At 40.2% G+C, this 18,250-nt stretch overlaps 1 protein-coding gene across 1 annotated transcript in view; it reads left to right on the forward strand.

Moving 5' to 3' along the window:
* PCOLCE2 (procollagen C-endopeptidase enhancer 2) overlaps positions 1-18,250 on the forward strand; it is an 87,338-nt gene that overhangs the window by 23,373 nt on the left and 45,715 nt on the right. The window lies entirely within an intron of this gene.

Raw genomic sequence — 18,250 nt, forward strand, 5'->3', positions numbered from 1 at the left:
AGGAATCGAATTGGGATCTCCTGCATTGCAGGTGGATTCTTTACCAGCTGAGCTACCAGGGAAACCCCTCATATATACATATGTACATATAAATATATACACACGTATACATACACACATATACCAACACATGCTTGTGTGTGCTCAATCACTCAGTCGTGTCCAACTCTGCAATGTTATGGACTGTAGCCTGCCAGACTCCCTGTCCATGGAATTTTCCAGTCAAGAATACTGAAGTGGGGTGCCATTTCCTCCTTCAGGGGATCTTCCTCATCCAGGGATCAAACCCGAGTTTCATGTCTCCTGCATTGGCAGGAGGGTTCTTTACCACTGTGCTACAGAAGTACGTATGTAAAGAGATTTTTTTCAAGGAATCAACTTATGAGATTGTGGAGGCTGGCCAATCTGAAATTTGTAATGCAGGTCAGCAGGCTAGCATTCGTCAGTCGGGGTCAAAGATGTTGCAGTCCTGAAGCAGAGTTCTCTCTACCTCAGGAAAACCTCAGTTTTGCTCTTAAGGCTCTTCAGCTGATTGGATGAGGCCCATCCACATTATCGAGATAATCTTTATTTTAAGTGAGGTGTTTGCAGGAACTTCAGTGGTAAAGAGTCCACCTTGCAGGGGACTCAAGTTCAATCCCTGGGCCAAGAATTAGGATCTCACTTGCTGCAGGGCAACTCAGCCCTCATGCCACCACTACAGAACCTGAGTGCCACAACTACAGAATCTATTAGCTGCATGGAAAGATCCAGCATGCCACAGCTAAGACCCAACACAGTCAGATAAATAAATAAGTAGATTAATTAAAAAAAAATAAAACGAGGTGATTGTAGATCTGAACACATCTGTGAAATACCTTCACAGCAACACCTAGATTAATTGAATCTAATTAATTAGATTCAGTTAGAATCTAATTGTGTGAGATTGAATCACTGGGTGCTACAGGCCAGCCAAGCTGAAATTAACCATCCAGAGCCAGTGCTGAGCTCTGGGCGAGCAGTGACACAACATGACGGGTGTTTGTAATAGATGCCTGGATGCTGTGTTAAGTATAGAGCATGGAGGATGTGGCAGGGATGGAAGAGGGGAGGTTAGTTAGGTGGCTCTTTCTGTAATTTAGGCAAGAAGTAATGATGGCTTGGACCAGCATGGGAGCCACAGAGGAGTAGGTGAGAGCTGGTTAGTTTCTGGATATACTTTAAAGTAGAGCCAATAAGAATTGTTGATGGACAGAATGTGGGGTGGAAGAGACAGGGAGGAGCTGAGGATGGCTTCAAAGTTACTGGTCTGAGCATACCGGAAGGATGAGACCAAGTGTGGCAGGGAAGGTGGGATGGAGCAGATTTGCCGGGGTGATCAGGGGTGGTGTTTCAACATGTTAAGCTGGAGTGTACATCAGATCCCACACCAAAATGTCCTTCCAAATACTGCTTAACTTGGAAAGAGAACAGGTGGCAGTTAACAGTTGGCTTCCTATTGAATCAGTCCTTTAGGAAAATAAGGAAAATACAAACATGATCACATGACATCAGTGAGCCCCCGTCTTTAAAATTTGCAGTTCAAGGGACTGGCTGCAGTAAAGAATATGCTTAGGTGTCTGGCAGCTGAAGATAAATGTGTTCATGCAAGTTTTTGAAGTGAAGTGGCATATAGAATTAAAAAATATAGTTTCCTTCACTGATAATGTTGATAAAGACATTTCTTTTACTTCAAATGACTTGCTCTGGTGTATGACGGCAATAAATCTTATTCTTGCCTAGAGTAAACCTATTATTCAGAGCCATAATGTCAGTATTTTACATTAAAAATTAATAATTAGAACTTTTTGAGATTTAATTGAGGTACATAGGGTTTGGTTGCTGAGAATTTGGCGTATTCCCAACACTGGATGTTTTTCTTCATTTTTCAAAGAAATAAATCAATAACTTAATAATAGATATATTTTCTAACCATACCCAAGTGCTGCAGCAGAACATGAAAAAACACTTTCTAGAGCTAAATCTTATCATAGACAGAATCAGGAACCCATTCACTGCTCCTGCCCAAATTGAAACAGCTTTCTAGGCCTTGAGTGTGATAAACTCATCAATTTGACATTTTACAGAATGCTGTCATTTATAATGAGAAGTCGCTCTGTTATTCTGGATCCTGATTTTATTTGACTCACCAGAACTTTCTGACAGAGCCAGGAAACACTCACTGCCTTTCTTGACATCCTATGATTTTTAGTATTTTCTAACTTTTAGAGACAAGAATAAAAAATAAAACTGCCTCTGGGACTATTATAAAATGTATTGGCACACTTTTTTTGTGAAAGTGTAATTGATTTACAATGTGTTAATTTTTGCTATACAGCAAAGTGAGTCACATATATGTGTGTGTGTGTGTGTGTGTGTGTGTGTATATATATATATATGTGTACATTATTTTTTACTATCTTTTCCATTGTGGCTTAATCATAGGATACTGAATATAGTTCCCTATGCTATACAGTAGAACCTTGTTTTTATCATTGGCACAGTTTGTAGTCACCCATCTTGTTTATGTGAAAATACTATTAATTATAAGATAGTGAATGAATTTAATTTTAGACTTTTTCAAAACAGACCTAAAGTTGACAAACTATATATTCTCAGTATCCATTAAATGGTCCTTGGAGGTCGAAAATTTGAGAAACACTATTCAAGACAATGCTCTTTTGATTTACAATGTTGTGTTACTTTCTGCTATACAGAACTGCTACTGAACTGAACTTGGATCCTTTTGACCACCCATGCAACATAGATAATCTACTAACACTTAAGTACAGTGTTTATTTGCAGGGCACCAAGCAAGACTAGCAATCTCTTCAAGAAAATTAGAGATACATTAAAGAACATTTTATGCAAAAATGGGCACAATAAAGGACAGAAACAGCAAGGACATAACAGAAGCAAAAGAGATTTAGAAGAGGTGTCAAGAATACACAGAACTGTGGATCCAGACAACGATGATGGTATGATCACTCACCTAGAGCCAGACATACTGGAGTGTGGAGTCAAGGGGGCCTTAGGAAGCATTGCTACAAACAAAGCTGGTGGAGGTGATGGAATTCCAGCTGAACTATTTCAAATCCTAAAAGATGATGCTGTGAAAGTGCTGCACTCAATATGCCAGCGTATCTGGAAAACTCAGCAGTGGCCACAGGATTGGAAAAGGTCAGTTTTCATTCTAATCCCAAAGAAAGGCAATGCCAAAGAATGTTCATTTCATTTCACATGATAGCCAGGTAATGCTCAAAATCCTTCAAGCTAGGCTTCAGCGGTACATGAGCCAAGAACTTCCTGATGTACAAGCTGGATTTAGAAAAGGCAGAGGAACCAGAGATCAAATTGCCAGCATCCACTGGGTCATAGGAAAAGCTTCACTGACTTCCCTAAAGCCTTTGTGTGGATCACAACAAACTGGAAAATTCTTCAAGAGATGGGGATACCAGACCACCTTACCTGCCTCTTGAGAAATCTGTATGCAGGTCAAGGAGCAACATTTAGAACTGGACATGAAACAATGGAACAACAGACTGGTTTCAAATTGGGAAAGGAGTACATCAAGGCTATATATTGTCACCCTGCTTATTTACTTTATATGCAGAGTACATCATGCAAAATGCCAGGTTAGATGAAGCTCAAGCTGGAATTGAGATTGCCAGGAGAAATATCAAGAACCTCAGATATGCAGATGAAACCACCCTTATGGCAGAAAGCAAAGAGGAACTAAAGAGCTTCTCAATGAAGGTGAAAGAAGAGAGTGAAAAAGCTGATTTAAAATTCAACATTCAAAAAACAAAGATTATGGCATCTGGTCCCATCACTTCATGGCATCAGATAGTTAAGTATATCCTTCGAGGAGGGACTAAGACTCTTTGTTTTTTCACTGAACTGTTGTTTAGTCTATCATTATTTTTCTTGCTTAACTGCTTTTCCTTTATTTCTGAATTCTACTACATCTCTAATTAGTATAACTTCTTGAATCTGTTCTCTGGAACTGAGGGAAGGCCTAGGAGACTAAAGCCTTTCTCTACAAACAAGAAATAGGAGACATCGAACCCATGGTCACCTTATCTTCGACAAAGGAGGCAAGGATATACAATGGAAAAAAGACAATCTCTTCAACAAGTGGTGTTGGGAAAACTGGTCAACCACTTGTAAAAGAATGAAACTAGAAGACTTTCTAACACCATACACAAAAATAAACTCAAAATGGATTAAAGATCTAAATGTAAGACCAGAAACTATAAAACTCCTAGAGGAGAACATAGGCAAAACACTCTCCGACATAAATCACAGCAGGATCCTCTATGACCCACATCCCAGAGTATTAGAAACAAAAGCAAAAATAAACAAATGGGACCTAATGAAACTTAAAAGCTTTTGCACAACAAAGGAAACTATAAGCAAGGTGAAAAGACAGCCCTCAGATTGGGAGAAAATAATAGCAAATGAAGCAACAGACAAAGGATTAATCTCAAAAATATACAAGCAACTCCTCCAGCTCAACTCCAGAAAAATAAATGACCCAATCAAAAAATGGTCTAAAGAACTAAACAGACATTTCTCCAAGGAAGACATACAAATGGCTGAAAAACACATGAAAAGATGCTCAACATCACTCATTATCAGAGAAATGCAAATCAAAACCACAATGAGGTACCATTATACACCAGTCAGGATGGCTGCTATCCAAAAGTCTACAAGCAATAAATGCTGGAGAGGGTGTGGAGAAAAGGGAACCTTCTTACACTGTTGGTGGGAATGCAAACTAGTACAGCCACTATGGAGAACAGTGTGGAGATTTCTTAAAAAACTGGAAATAGAACTGCCATATGACCCAGCAATCCCACTCCTGGGCATACACACCGAGGAAACGAGATCTGAAAGAGACACGTGCACCCCAATGTTCATCGCAGCACTGTTTATAATAGCCAAGACATGGAAGCAACCTAGATGCCCATCAGCAGATGAATGGATAAGGAAGCTGTGGTACATATACACCATGGAATATTACTCAGCCATTAAAAAGAATTCATTTGAATCAGTTCTAAATGAGATGGATGAAACTGGAGCCCATTATACAGAGTGAAGTAAGCCAGAAAGATAAAGACCATTACAGTATACTAACACATATACATGGAATTTAGAAAGATGGTAACGATAACCCTATATGCAAAACAGAAAAAGAGACACAGATATATAGAACAGACTTTTGGACTCTGTGGGAGAAGGCAAGGGTGGGATGTTTCAAGAGAGCAGCATCGAAACATGTATATTATCTAGGGTGAAACAGATCACCAGCCCAGGTTGGATGCATGAGACAAGTGCTCGGACCTGGTGCACTGGGAAGAGCCAGAGGGATCGGGTGGAGAGGGAGGTGGGAGGGGGGATTGGGATGGGGAATACATGTAAATCCATGGCTAATTCATGTCAATGTATGACAAAAACCACTACAATATTGTGAAGTAATTAGCCTCCAACTAATATAAATAAATAAATAAATAAATAAAATTAAAAAAAGAAATAGGAGACATGGAGGGGCTTTTGTACCTCAGAAGGCTCCAAAGGGTCCTGATCATGTTCACTCCCTGCTTCTCTTTGATAGTCTTCAATCCTGAGGGGAAGGGAGCGGGCAAGAAAGCTCAGTAAAATTTTGGATTGGTTAATCATAAACTTAGCTGGGTAAGTCAGTTTTAAGGAGACTGGGTTTCATTAACAAAACAATAAATTGGATGTGGCATACAGTAAGAAGTGAGTTTTTATTCTAGATCACAGGGCAAGGAAATATGACTAGACTTCATAGCAATTTGTTATACAGGTTCATATCAATTTCAGACTTCCTAAATAGTAGGTTTCAAGTTTGTACAATGTTGTGGGTGGCCTTAACTAGTGGCTGGGTTATAATAGATAATACTTGTAATTTTACCCAGAATTTATTAAGTTTTTAATAACTGGCAGGCACTGTTCTAAACTCAGTAGATTGATAGATACATGTTCTTACCACCTGCATGACATTGTGTGTTTCTGCTTATTTTAGTGTGGGTTTTTTTAAGATATACTTTATATAGAGTAAAATGCAAATTTAATGTTTACAATTTAGTGTATTTGACAAACACATTACACTCGTGTAACTGATACCTCCATCCACATAAATATTTCCAGCATGCAAAACCTTCCTTCTCCCTTCTTTCCCATTGGCAAAAGTACCATAGATTAGTTTTTCCTATTCTAGAACTTCATAAAAATGGAATAATTTGGAATGCACTCCTGTTCCTTCTTCAGGGTTTACTCAGCATAATGTTTTTGGATTTATCTATATTGTTGTATCAGTAGTTTATTCCTTTCATCGCTAAGTACTCTTCCATCGTATGAACCACAATTTGTTTATCCATTCTCCTGTTGACATTTGGGCTGTTATGAATAAAGCTGTTGTGAACTTTCTTCTGTAAGGCTTTTTAATATATACATGTTTTCTCTTGCACAGCTACCTAGAATTGCTGAGTCATGAGATAGGTATATGTTTAACTTCATGTGAAACTTCCAGATCAGTTTCCAAAATAGTGACCCTTTTACACTCCCATCAGCAATGGTAGAAAGTTCCATATGTTCCATGTTCTGACATTTGATATCCTCATCAGTCTTTCTAATTTTAGCTGTTCTAGAGAGTGTACAGTAATGTCTCACTGTAATTTTAGTTTGCATTTCCCTGATGGCTAATGAAGTTGAATGCTTTTTCATGTGCATGTTGGTCTTGCTTTGTGACATGCTCAAGTTTTGTGTCTGTGTTTCTTAATTGGATTATTTGTCTGTTATCTTTAAGTGGTAGGGGTTCCTTATTTATTCTGAATATAAGTTCTTTGTTAGATACATGTATTGCAAATATTTTCTTACCATCTGTGGCTTATCTACTCATTTTATGAGTTTCTTTGGATGACCAGAAACTGAAAATGTTTTGAAGTCCAATTTATTGGTTTTTACTCTTATAGTTAATGCTTTCTTGCTACCCAGGGTTGTAAAGATATTCTTCTATATTTTCTTTTAGAAGTATTATAGATTTAGCTTTTACATTTATGTCTACAATCCATCTCAAATTAATTTTGTGAGATGTGAGGTGGGAGTCAAGATTCGTATTTTTCTGTGTGGATTTCCAGTTTGGTTTTTCAACATCTTTTGTAGAAACTGTTGCTGATTGAGAAATTAAATGAGAATCCAGTGTTCTAACAGACACATTCTTTAAAAGGTACTGTTGTCAACTCACTGTAATTTTCTGTGTGATAACTTCATCAACCAAACTTGTTAGGGGTGCCTTGCATGTTCCTCTTATCATGAAATCGATGTGTGAAATCAGGTTTTGCAGTGTGACTCAGATGCTCATCTTTATTACACATTAAGTTTTGATACTTTCTGTTTGAAATTTGAAACTATTTTAGGGTTGACAATTTAGGAAAACAGGCAAAGCATTTGAATACACATTTCACCAAAGAAGATATACGAATGGTCAATGAATACATGAATATATGTTCAGCATCATTAGTCACTAGGGAAATACAACCCTAAACCACAATGAGCTCTCACTTCACTTCCACTAGGATAATTATCATCAAAAAACAGATAATTTTAACAAATGTTGTTGAGGATGTAGAAAAATTGTAACTCTTGTATACAGATGGTAGAAATGGAAAATACTATAGCCACTTTGGAAAACAGATTCTTTTAAAGTTAAACATTTATTAAATGATCCAGCAATTGCACTCTTAGATGCACACATCTACATAAATTTTGCACAGAGATGTTTATGATGTTATTAACAAAGCCAAGTAGATACATCTCAAATACCCACCAACTGATGAATGGATAAATAATATATGGTATGTCACACAATAAAATATTACTTATACATAAAAGGGAATGAAGTGCTATTGAAGTTCATACTACAGCGTACATGAACTTCAAAGACACTATGCTAAGTGAAAGAAGCCAGATGCAAAAGACCACATGTTATATAATTTCACTGATATGAAATATCCAAAAAAGCAGATTTATAAAAATAGAAAGTAGTTTAGTGGTTGTCTGAGGCTGGGCATGGGAATGAAGAATGACTGAATGAGCTTCAGGGATCTTTTTAAAGTGATGAAAATGTTAGAAAATTGGATCAAGCGGGAGTTCTTGGTGTCTAGTGGTTAGGATTCAGTGCTTTCACTGCCATGGCCTGTGTTCAGTGCCCGGTGTAGGAATTAAGATCCTACAAGATGCATGGTGCAGCCAAAAAAATTTAATTTAATTTAAAAGTAAAAATAAATTCACATATAAAAATGTGGATCGGCTGATTCAGGTCAATGTATGACAAAACCCACTGCAATGTTGTGAAGTAATTAGCCTCCAACTAATAAAAAAAAAAAAAAGTGGATTGTGATGATGACTGCCCAACTCTAAATATTCACTAAAAATCATTGAGATGAATCAGTTGTATGGTTTGCAAGTTTTACCTCATGTATCCTTAAGAGAAATCAGTTGTATGCTTTGTAAGTTTTACCTTGGTGAATTTTTTTTTTTAAGTTTTCAGAATTGGAATGGGGTCTGAGATACTAAAGAAACACTAAAACCCTAACTGACACCTGTGGCTGAGTGGGGACTAATAAAAGCAGAACCGCTGTCTGGCATTACAGGGCTCTAGTTTCAAGAATCATTTTCTTGAATTAAAAACCCACATGATAACACCTCCCCTCGATATCATCCATCCCTCTAGGCAGCCAAGAACTTTGAGGAAAGGGTGAATTTTTTTTTTTTTTCATTTTATGAATAAGCCCAAGGTTTGCAGTTGCAGAAACAAGAACAGACAGGGGACAGCGTGGAGGCGGAGCAGGACACCGTGCCAGGCCATGTTTGATGTAACGACCTCCGCCCTGCCGTGACTTTTCAAACCATCTGTGCCAATTACACGCCGTCTGGACTACTGAGTTCGTTCCCAGCTTCTCTCCAATTTTCTTCTTCCCATCCACGAGTGTCTTCTTTTTGTGATTTTCCCTCAATGTGCTGCCGTCACAGAACATTTAATTTAAATGTCACACCATCTGAGCAAAAGAATTCAGTGTCTTTTCTCCTGCTGACTAAACTTTCCTCTGGGAGTCCTGAGGTTTTTCTTAAAAAGCATGTTCATTTATCCACTTGTGTTTGTAATTTCATTTATGTTTTTTGAAAAGCTTCCTTGGGGAGTGGGGCTCTGAGGGGAGGAGAATTTATGAGCAGAGTTAGCGAGGTTGTTGGTCTTGGGAAGACAGTATTGGAAATAATGGAGAAGCTGCCTCTGTTTACGCTCCTAACCACTGTACCAAGGACATGCCCTTTGGGTTGTGGCTTCTGGCATCTCTCAGCCCTGCACACACCCTCCTCTCTTACCCTTGCCTTGTGGCTTCACATTTGGGAGACATGTGGCTAGAGTAAGAGTCATCTCTGGCCTCAGACTCTGTTTTCTCATGTAAAAGTTTTCCATGTCCTCTTTCCTGAGAGAACGACACCTTTTAAAATCATTCCCTTCCCTCCAACCATCATTCCAGCTGCCTTTTGATGCTGAAATTATACCTCTGATATCTTATACTTGTCACATTCAAAAGCAAACTTATGACACCCTCTCTCCGTCCATCCTACTTTCCTCTAAAACAAAACAAAAGCTTTCTCTCTTTCTCACTGTTCTAATGTGGATGGTACCTGTGGGCTTGAACCTCGAGGTCCTCTTTAGAGAAGTTTCTTTTCCCTGCCATTCTCCCTTTCATCACCAACACCTTAAGTGAACCCATTTGTCCCCTGCAGATGCCCACTGTAAAATTAAATCAACAGTGGAATGTCATTTTTTTGCCTACCAGATTGATATGTCTTGATTGCATCAGTGTAGCTGAGGGTGTGAAATGTGAGAATATGCATTAGTTCAGCTTTTTCTTGGATATATTTTGTAATCATCTAAAATGCCCATACTCCTTAATTTGATTGAGCCAATTCTAGGAATTCATCCTACAGAAATATTCCCTTAAACACAAGAAGACTTATATAGTTGTGGTCATATAGTAATGAAAAATTAGAAACATATTGGCATGTGTTAATCACGCAGTTGTGTCCGACTCTTTTCAACCCCACGGACTGTAGCCTGCCAGGCTCCTCTGTTCATGGGATTCTCCAGGCAAGAATACTGGAGTGGGTTGCCATCTCCTTCTCCAGGTGATCTTCCTGACCCAGGGATCAGACCTGGGTCTCCTGCACTACAGGCAGATGCTTTACTGTCTGAGCCACCAGGGAAACCCCATGAAACATATTAAAGGGAGAAAATGATGTGATTGTTTCTATAAACTATATTATAGGCATACACTAGAATAAAGCCATTAAAAATGATAACATAGCTGTCTTTTAGTTCTTTTGAGTCCTCCATAGCATCTAGTATTGTTCTTGGTATGTAAGAATAATGCTTAATAGAAGAAGCATTATTCCAAGTGCTTAATAGAATTTGGCTTTTGTTTTTAAGCATATTCTTATATATAATTTTATGTTATACATAGCATTGTCTTACAAATAACCTAGAATATAGTGTCATCATTCTTATTACTTTCTGTAAAACATGCTTGAAACTTATCTTTATCTGTGATACAGAGAAAGAAAGGAGGGAAGGAAGAATGAAAAAGGAATGAGGGAAGGAAGGAGGAAGGGAGGTATTTATCAGTAAGGAAAAGTGAGAAAGTGAAAGTTGCTCAGTCATGTCTGACTCTTTGCGACCCCATGGTCTATACAGTCCATGGAATTCTCCAGGCCAGAATACTGGAGTGGGTAGCCTTTCCCTTCTCCAGGGGATCTTCCTAACCCAGGGATAGAACCCAGGTCTCATACATTGCAGGCAGATTCTTTACCAGCTGAGTCACCAGGGAAGGGATAAGATAAATGTTAGTCTTTATAAAAATCACCTTAGTGACTTTTGGTTAAGCATGGTAGATTAAATGTTCGTGTTTATTTCTGCCTTCTCTCAAGATCCCACAAAAATTACGGTAAGGAAATTTAAAAATTTAAACCCACAAGGACAAAGGGAACTGGAATGGAACTAACAGTAGATGAGAGACTGACAAAATTTTGGAGGGTAAGAAAGCAGATGATCAGTGGTAACTGAATTAGCAAAGGAGAGAGAATGAAAATTGTGTATCTGCCAGAGGGGAGGAGGACAGAGCCGCTGCAGAGCAAGCTGATTTGTGCCACAGAACCCCTGAAAGGACCTGGAGGTGCCAGATTTCTTGGAAAGCAGCAGAGCAAGGGAGGCTAAAAACTGGAGTTATAGTTGAAAGCCTTTTAAGAGCGATTGGGCTTCCCAGGGGGCACTAATGGTAAAGAACCCGCCTGCCAATGCAGGAGACATTAGAGATGCAGGTTCGATCCCTAGGTTGGGAAGATCCCCTGGAGGAGGGCATGGCAACCCACTCCTGTATTCTTGTCTGGAGAATTCCATGGACAGAGGGGCCTAGAGGGGGCTATAGTCCATGGGGTCGCACAGAGTTGGACATGACTGAGAAGACTTAGCATACACACATAAGAGCAATTAACCACCTCTCAGTTCTTGCCCCACTCCCCTGCCTGTTGCCTCCATCATGGTAGGGCTGCTTCTTTAGGAACCAGAGGGATTCTGGACCTGGGAACTGCAGGCCCAGCAGAAGGGGTCAGGCCGAGGTGTGGCACTGAAAACTGGGTAATTAGAGTCTGCATGTGGAAAGGGGAGCCCTCCTGATCCCCTTACTCTCTGCTCCTTTCATGAAAGCTGCAGCAAGGTCTTTACCCTTTGGTCAAGGCATTGAAGAATCTCAGAGAAAATGAACAGCCCCAAAGGAAGGCCCTCCAGACACTGACTTTTGGGAGACTCAAGGAAAAAGTCAGTCTGTCCCCAGTCACACTGTAGTGATCAGTCCTGCCACTGGGCTTTCTGTCAACCTGGCCCCAGTTCTGAATACGAATAGATACCTGAAGGTCCCTACACATATGAGGAAAGCCTCTTACCTGAAAGAGTGGAGCCCCAAACAGACATAAACCAGAAACTCCAAAGAAACAGACAGTACAGAGGACAGAAGAAAGTTTCAAAATGAATATTGTTATCTCAGAGAGATCAAAAAGATTATTGTAAATTAAGAACAGGATACTTAAAAAAAGAAACAAGAAGATAAGCAAAATGCTCTTGGAAATTAATAACTTGGTAGAAATGAAAAAAATCAATAGAGGAGCTGGAAGATAAACCTGAACACACTCAAAAAGTAGAACAAAAGAAGAGGTAGGATATTGCAGAGAAAAGAAAATTAGGGAACCCCTGTATGACCAAGAAGAGTTGTAGAAAAAAAAGAACAGAATATGAAGGGGAGGAAACTATCAAAGAAATAATACTCAGCACAATGAATGGAAAAAGATAAACACCAAGGCACACCTTTGTTAAACTTAGATGAGAAAATCCTTTCTGGAGGAGGGGGAATCACGTAGAAAGAGAAAGGAACATTAACTTATTGGAAACTAGGAGACAGTGATTAACAATGTCTTTAAAATTCTAATGAAAAGTATTTTAAGCTACAATTCTATACCTTGCCAAGCTGGCAGATAAATGTGAGCACAGAATTAAGGTGTTTTCAGAAATGCAAAATCTGGAACTTTTCATCTTTGTGTACCCTTTGTAAGAAAACCATAAGAGGGTGAGCTCCAGCACAATGCGGGAATAAGGTAAACAAGAAAGAAGAGATAGGAGCCCCATGGGGATTTCCTGAGTTGGTGATAAAGGGAAATCCCAGCCTCGAAGTTGTGCAGCAGCTAGTCCAGACTGGAAACAGAGAGAGGACAGGAGGGTGGAAGGTTCCTGAATCACTGTTTCCAAGAGGAAAATGGAATTGATAGGACACTAGTGCCTGCGCATTATTGTGAAGGGTTTGAGTGACAGGCACGAGGCAAACAAAGGCCCCTTAAGGAACAAGGCAACTTATAAACCTGAGAAAAACAAAGAATTATACAAGAACTGTAACAATGTAGTTCAGCAGTGAGTAACAGTTGTGTGGTCACAATACTGAAAATCCTAAATATTGATTTAACGAGGATTTTGATGATTGGATTCCCTGGTGGCTCAGATGGTAAAGAATCTGCCTGCAGTGAGGGTAACCTGGGTTCATTCCTTGGGTTGGGAAGATCCCCTGGAGGAGGAAATGGCAACCCACTCCAGTATTCAGGCCTGGAGAATTTCATGGACAGAGGAGCCTGGTGGACTACAGTCCATGGGGTCACACAGAGTCAGACACAACAGAGCTACTAACACTTTCACTTCTTGATGAAGGAACGGGGGCAAAGTAGTGAGTAAAGAGATGAAGTTTTAAAAGGATAAGTCAAAAAATAGCAGCACAAGCATTTTGTTAAAAAGCAGGAGGTAAAGGCCAGATAAAACAGATGAAAGAGTTAATTTGGTTGTTCCTGAGTAGTGGAAATCAGGGATCGGAAGAGTCAGGGCTGTTGTTAAAGTCTTATAGTGCTCTTTTAAATTATAAAATAGCATGATTTTTTTGGATAAAAGAATCAGGTTTATTATTTTTTTATTTTTATTTTAAAATTGTATTTATTTTTTGGCTGCACTGGGTCTTCAGAAAGCTGCATGGGTTTTCTCTAGTCACAGTGAGTAGGGGCTCCTCTCCAGTTGTGGTGTGGTGGCTTCTCTTGTTGTGGAGCATAGGGCTCTAGAACTTGGGCTCGGTAGTTGTGGCTCATGGGCTTAGATGCCCTGCAACATGTGGAATCTTCTGGGACCAGAGATCAAACTCATGTCCCCTGCATTGGCAGGTAGATTCTTAACCACTGGACCACTAGGGAAGTCCAGGAATTAGGTTTAAAAACAACTTGAGTTCTTTCTTGTAACAGCCTAATGTGGCCACGTGAACCCTGTTTCTTACTCCTTGAGGAGAACATTGGATGCTCACGTTTGCATCTGTTCTGCTTGAAATGTATTTATTACCTTCCTGTGACTTCTCTCATCCCAGAAGGGAAGGGCTTTCTGTTTCACTCCTAGTAAAATAGTAGAAAATTGTATTTCTGGGCCATTACAGACTTCTCAGATGAAATCACAGGTTACAAAATTATTTTCTTGAAAATATTTCAGATTTTTTTCCTTAGGTCACTGCATAAAAATCAATGCTGTCCTATAAAAGCTTTCCAAAAAAAATTATACCCACGTGTTCTTAAGGAGAAAACCCCAAGTGCTATATGACACCGAAAGGGCCCTCACTAGCAAAGAACAACCCTGGCTTTTGTATCTGTTACCGTTAAACTTTGCTGTCAGAAAACATGAAACAGTGGTTTGGGGTAGAAATGCTTTTTCTGCAAGAATCTCCACCAATCATGTTTATCCCATTCTGGATTAACTTGTGTTAACAGCTTCTAGAGAATTGAAAACATATCCTAAAATGACTTAAGTAAGTACTTTGTTCCATATTTTGAAGGCATGAAAAAATTGGCTAGCTTTAATTTCTGTGACCTATCTGCAGTCTGCTGAAACACAGCTAAGAAGAAGCAATTAATATCCTTACTGTAAAGAGTCATAATCCATTATATTCAGGTTGAGAGTGCGTGCATGCTAAGGCATGTCCAACCCTTTGCAACCCCATAGACTGTAGTCCGCCAGGCTCCTCTGTCCATGGGATTCTCCAGGCAAGAATACTGGAGTGGGTTGCCATGCCCTCCTCCAGGGGATCTTCCTGACCCAGGGATCGAACCCGAGTCTCTTGCATCTCTGGCATTGACAGGCAGGTTCTTTACCACTAGTGCCACCTGGGAATCCCATGCAGATTGAGACAGTATAACAAAGCAGACATCTTGGGATGGGCACTGTTACAAATCAACTTCTCTCTCCTGAGGTCAAGGAAAACGTCTCTCACATGTCTTAGTGAAGCCCTGACTTATTCCACGCAACTTCCCTGGTGGCTCAGACAGTAACAAATCCTGTGAACAGAGTAGCCTGGCAGGCCGTAGGCCATGGGGTGGCAGAAAGTCTGACACGACTGAAGCGACTTAGCATGCACAACTTGCCCTAGGTAGGTACTGTCAAGTTTTGAGTCACAGGGAACCTCGGAGTGTGTTTTCTATAGCCTGATGTATGATGCTGTGCCAGCAGCTGGTATTTGACAAATACTTGTTGATTTGCAGAACAAATAATCAAATGGCATAGAAATTCCCCAAACTGTTCACAGATCTGAGACTGAAATGAATATTGGAAACTGTTCCCCGTTTCCATCATAATGATCTTGGAAAGAGCAGTGAGCTGTCCTGAAGAGAGATCTTAGTTTCCTGCCCACGATTGAACCTGGGTTGCCTGGATGAAAACCAGGAGTTCTAACCACTAGATCACCCGGGGCTAGAGGCTAGAAGTAAAGGGGTCCGCCATTTGAAAGCAGGAATGTTTCAAGGAGGCAAAAACTGTAAAAAAAAAAAAGGTACAAAGTATATTATTGGAGACACAGTACAAGGTATGGGAGAGCACACAGAAGCAGTTTATTATTTAAGACAGAAGCTAGGCAGAAATACACACCCAGAGAGGTGTGTGTATGTCCCAAATGAGGAGCACAGAAAAGAGATGATTTAAATCACTTATAGAGTTCTTCCGGGTCTTTGTTTGAAAGTGAAACAATTTGGCCAATTGTCTCCTTTCTTTTTCCACACCTGACCTGTTCTAGGACCCTCCCCAACATGCATATGCAACATTTTGCTAAGATGGAGGAGGCCTATGGTTGCAAGCCCATACTTCTTACAGGGTGGTACCCTCCCTTTTGACCCCCAAGGAACCTTCCTGCACATGTGCAGACAGGGAAGTTTTCCTTGACCCCAGGAGTGGTCATCTTATCTCTTTACTTCTGCAGAGCTCAGTTTCTGCCACTAGCTTTGTCCTTGGAGCGTCTGGGTGAAGACAGAGCTTCAGTTTTGACCCACTTGACAAACACCAGCTGTCCAACCCAGGAGCCATCTATCTCCTACCTAACTAACTTTCACTGCACTTGTTTTGATACCTGGCCTCCAGCTGCCTGTGGGTTCAGACTCAGACACCGATGAATCAAAATGGAACAGTCCTGCCTGTGGAAGGTTTGCAGTCCTTCTGGAGGCAGAGAACACACACCCCAGGCCCTGTGGACCCTGTAGATGCTGAGGGATCTACCAAGAGAGCGGGGAGAACAGTAGATGAGTGGGCTCTGGGAGCAGAAAGAGGGAAGATAATGTCCCCCTGAGTGTGGACATTGGTGGCGGACTGGGAGGCTGGTGGGTTCCTAGAAAGGTGCCACTTGGCCAAGAATTTGGAATTGGGGTGACAGTGGATAGTCTGAGACAGGAAGAAAGGATTCCAGGCAGGGGATGCACACATGATCTCATGGAGGTGGAAACAGAAAGGGGCTGGGAGTGTTCGTGGATGGGTAGAATGTCAGAAGGGTGGGCCTCACACACTATTATTCTAAGGAGTTTGGACTTCATTCTCCAGGTACCAGGAAGCCATTCTTTCACCCTTTAATCCATTCAGCAGCTCTTCATTTAGTCAACCTATGGTTTTTATTTTATTTATGTATGTATTTATTTGGCTATACTGTGGCGGCCTGTAGAACTTCCCTAACCAGGGGTCGAACCTGTGCCCCCTGCAATGTGGGAGTATGGAGTCTTAACTACTGGACCATCAGGGAAATCCTTTTTCTAAATGTTTAAAACTTTATTTTTTAATTTTTTTGCCCATGCCATTTGGCCTGCAGGATCTTAGTTCCCCAACCAGGAATTGAACCCAAGCCCCTGTAGTGGAATCATAGCATCCTAGCCACCAGATCATGAGGGAAGTCCCTCAACCTGTGGTTTTTAATGGGACAGCTTCAAACTTTAGAGGAAGGACCCAGGTGCCCTGAGGCCAGGATAGCCAGGTGTCTTCATTTGTCCTAGACCATTCTGATGTGTACCAGTCATTCAGGGCATCTCATATGGTTTACTATTTGTTGTGGATTTTTCACTGTTTTAAAAGGCATATTACTCCTAAGAGTTGCTTCAGTAATCCAAGATGGGTTTGGTAGAGCTTCCCTTGGTGGTTCCATCTTCTGCTGAGATCTTGTCTAGAAGTACATATTACATATATGCAGTGCACAGAATTCTATCTTAAACATGTGGTTAGATGAGAAAGACAAATAGTGAGAACTTGTCTTTTTTTTTCCCAACACAGCTAAGACCTCTCAAGGGCAGTATTCAGGACACACAGTGATTGCATGAGATAGCTTGGAACTTCAGCCACTTTGTTCAGTCTTAGGTGGTTGGAAGGTGAGTATTTTATGCTGCTGCTCCCCGCAGCCACGTGGCACCAGTGCTGTGGTTGGCACTGTGGCCAGTGAGACACATGAGGCCACCAGGCTTCCAGTGGGCTGGTCCCATGGACAACCTGGGAAGTATAGATTCATTGTTCATGAAATGTATGCTGGGAAACAGAGGCTGAGCTGTTCTGTTTAAAATAGTCTGAATTCTCTTGTTAGGATGGTTTTGTTATTTATTGCTTGGTATAAATCTACAGCTCTTTGTTTTATAAATCTTTATTTTATTGTTTGGTAGTGATTTTTTATTTTATTGTTGGGTAGTGATTTTTTATTTTGCAGTAAATCCTTTTAGGAACAAATAGCCAAAAAGGCACCTTGTGTTTAGTGAAAAATTAAGTATTGAATTTCCAGTTCTCAAGAAAGGTGATGATGAATTGCCTAACTTGCTCGGATTTGTCATCACTTACATCCACAGTAGGGTACTAGTGATGTCATGAGCCACAGGAAAAGCAGAAGAGGCACCAATGTGAAAAGATGTGAGCAGTATGGAGTTTCCTTAAAAAACTAAAAATAGAGCTACCATATAATCCTTCAATCCGATTCTGGGTATATATTGGGAGAAACTGTAATTTGAAATGATACATGAACCCCAGTGTTCATTGCAGCATTATTTACAATAGCCAAGGTATGGAAGCAACCTCGATGGCCATCAACAGATGAATCGATAAAGGAGATGTGGTAAATATATATTGAGATACTACTCAGCCATAAAAAAGGGATGAAATAATGCCATTTGCAGGAACATGAATAGACCTTCAGATTATCACACTAAGTAAATCAGACAAAATGTGGAATCTTAAAAAAAGATACAAATGAACTTACATGCAAAACAGAAATAGATCCACAGACATAGAAAA

Source organism: Odocoileus virginianus, chromosome 4, assembly GCF_023699985.2.
Source record: "Odocoileus virginianus isolate 20LAN1187 ecotype Illinois chromosome 4, Ovbor_1.2, whole genome shotgun sequence".
Classification (NCBI taxonomy): Eukaryota; Metazoa; Chordata; class Mammalia; order Artiodactyla; family Cervidae; genus Odocoileus; species Odocoileus virginianus.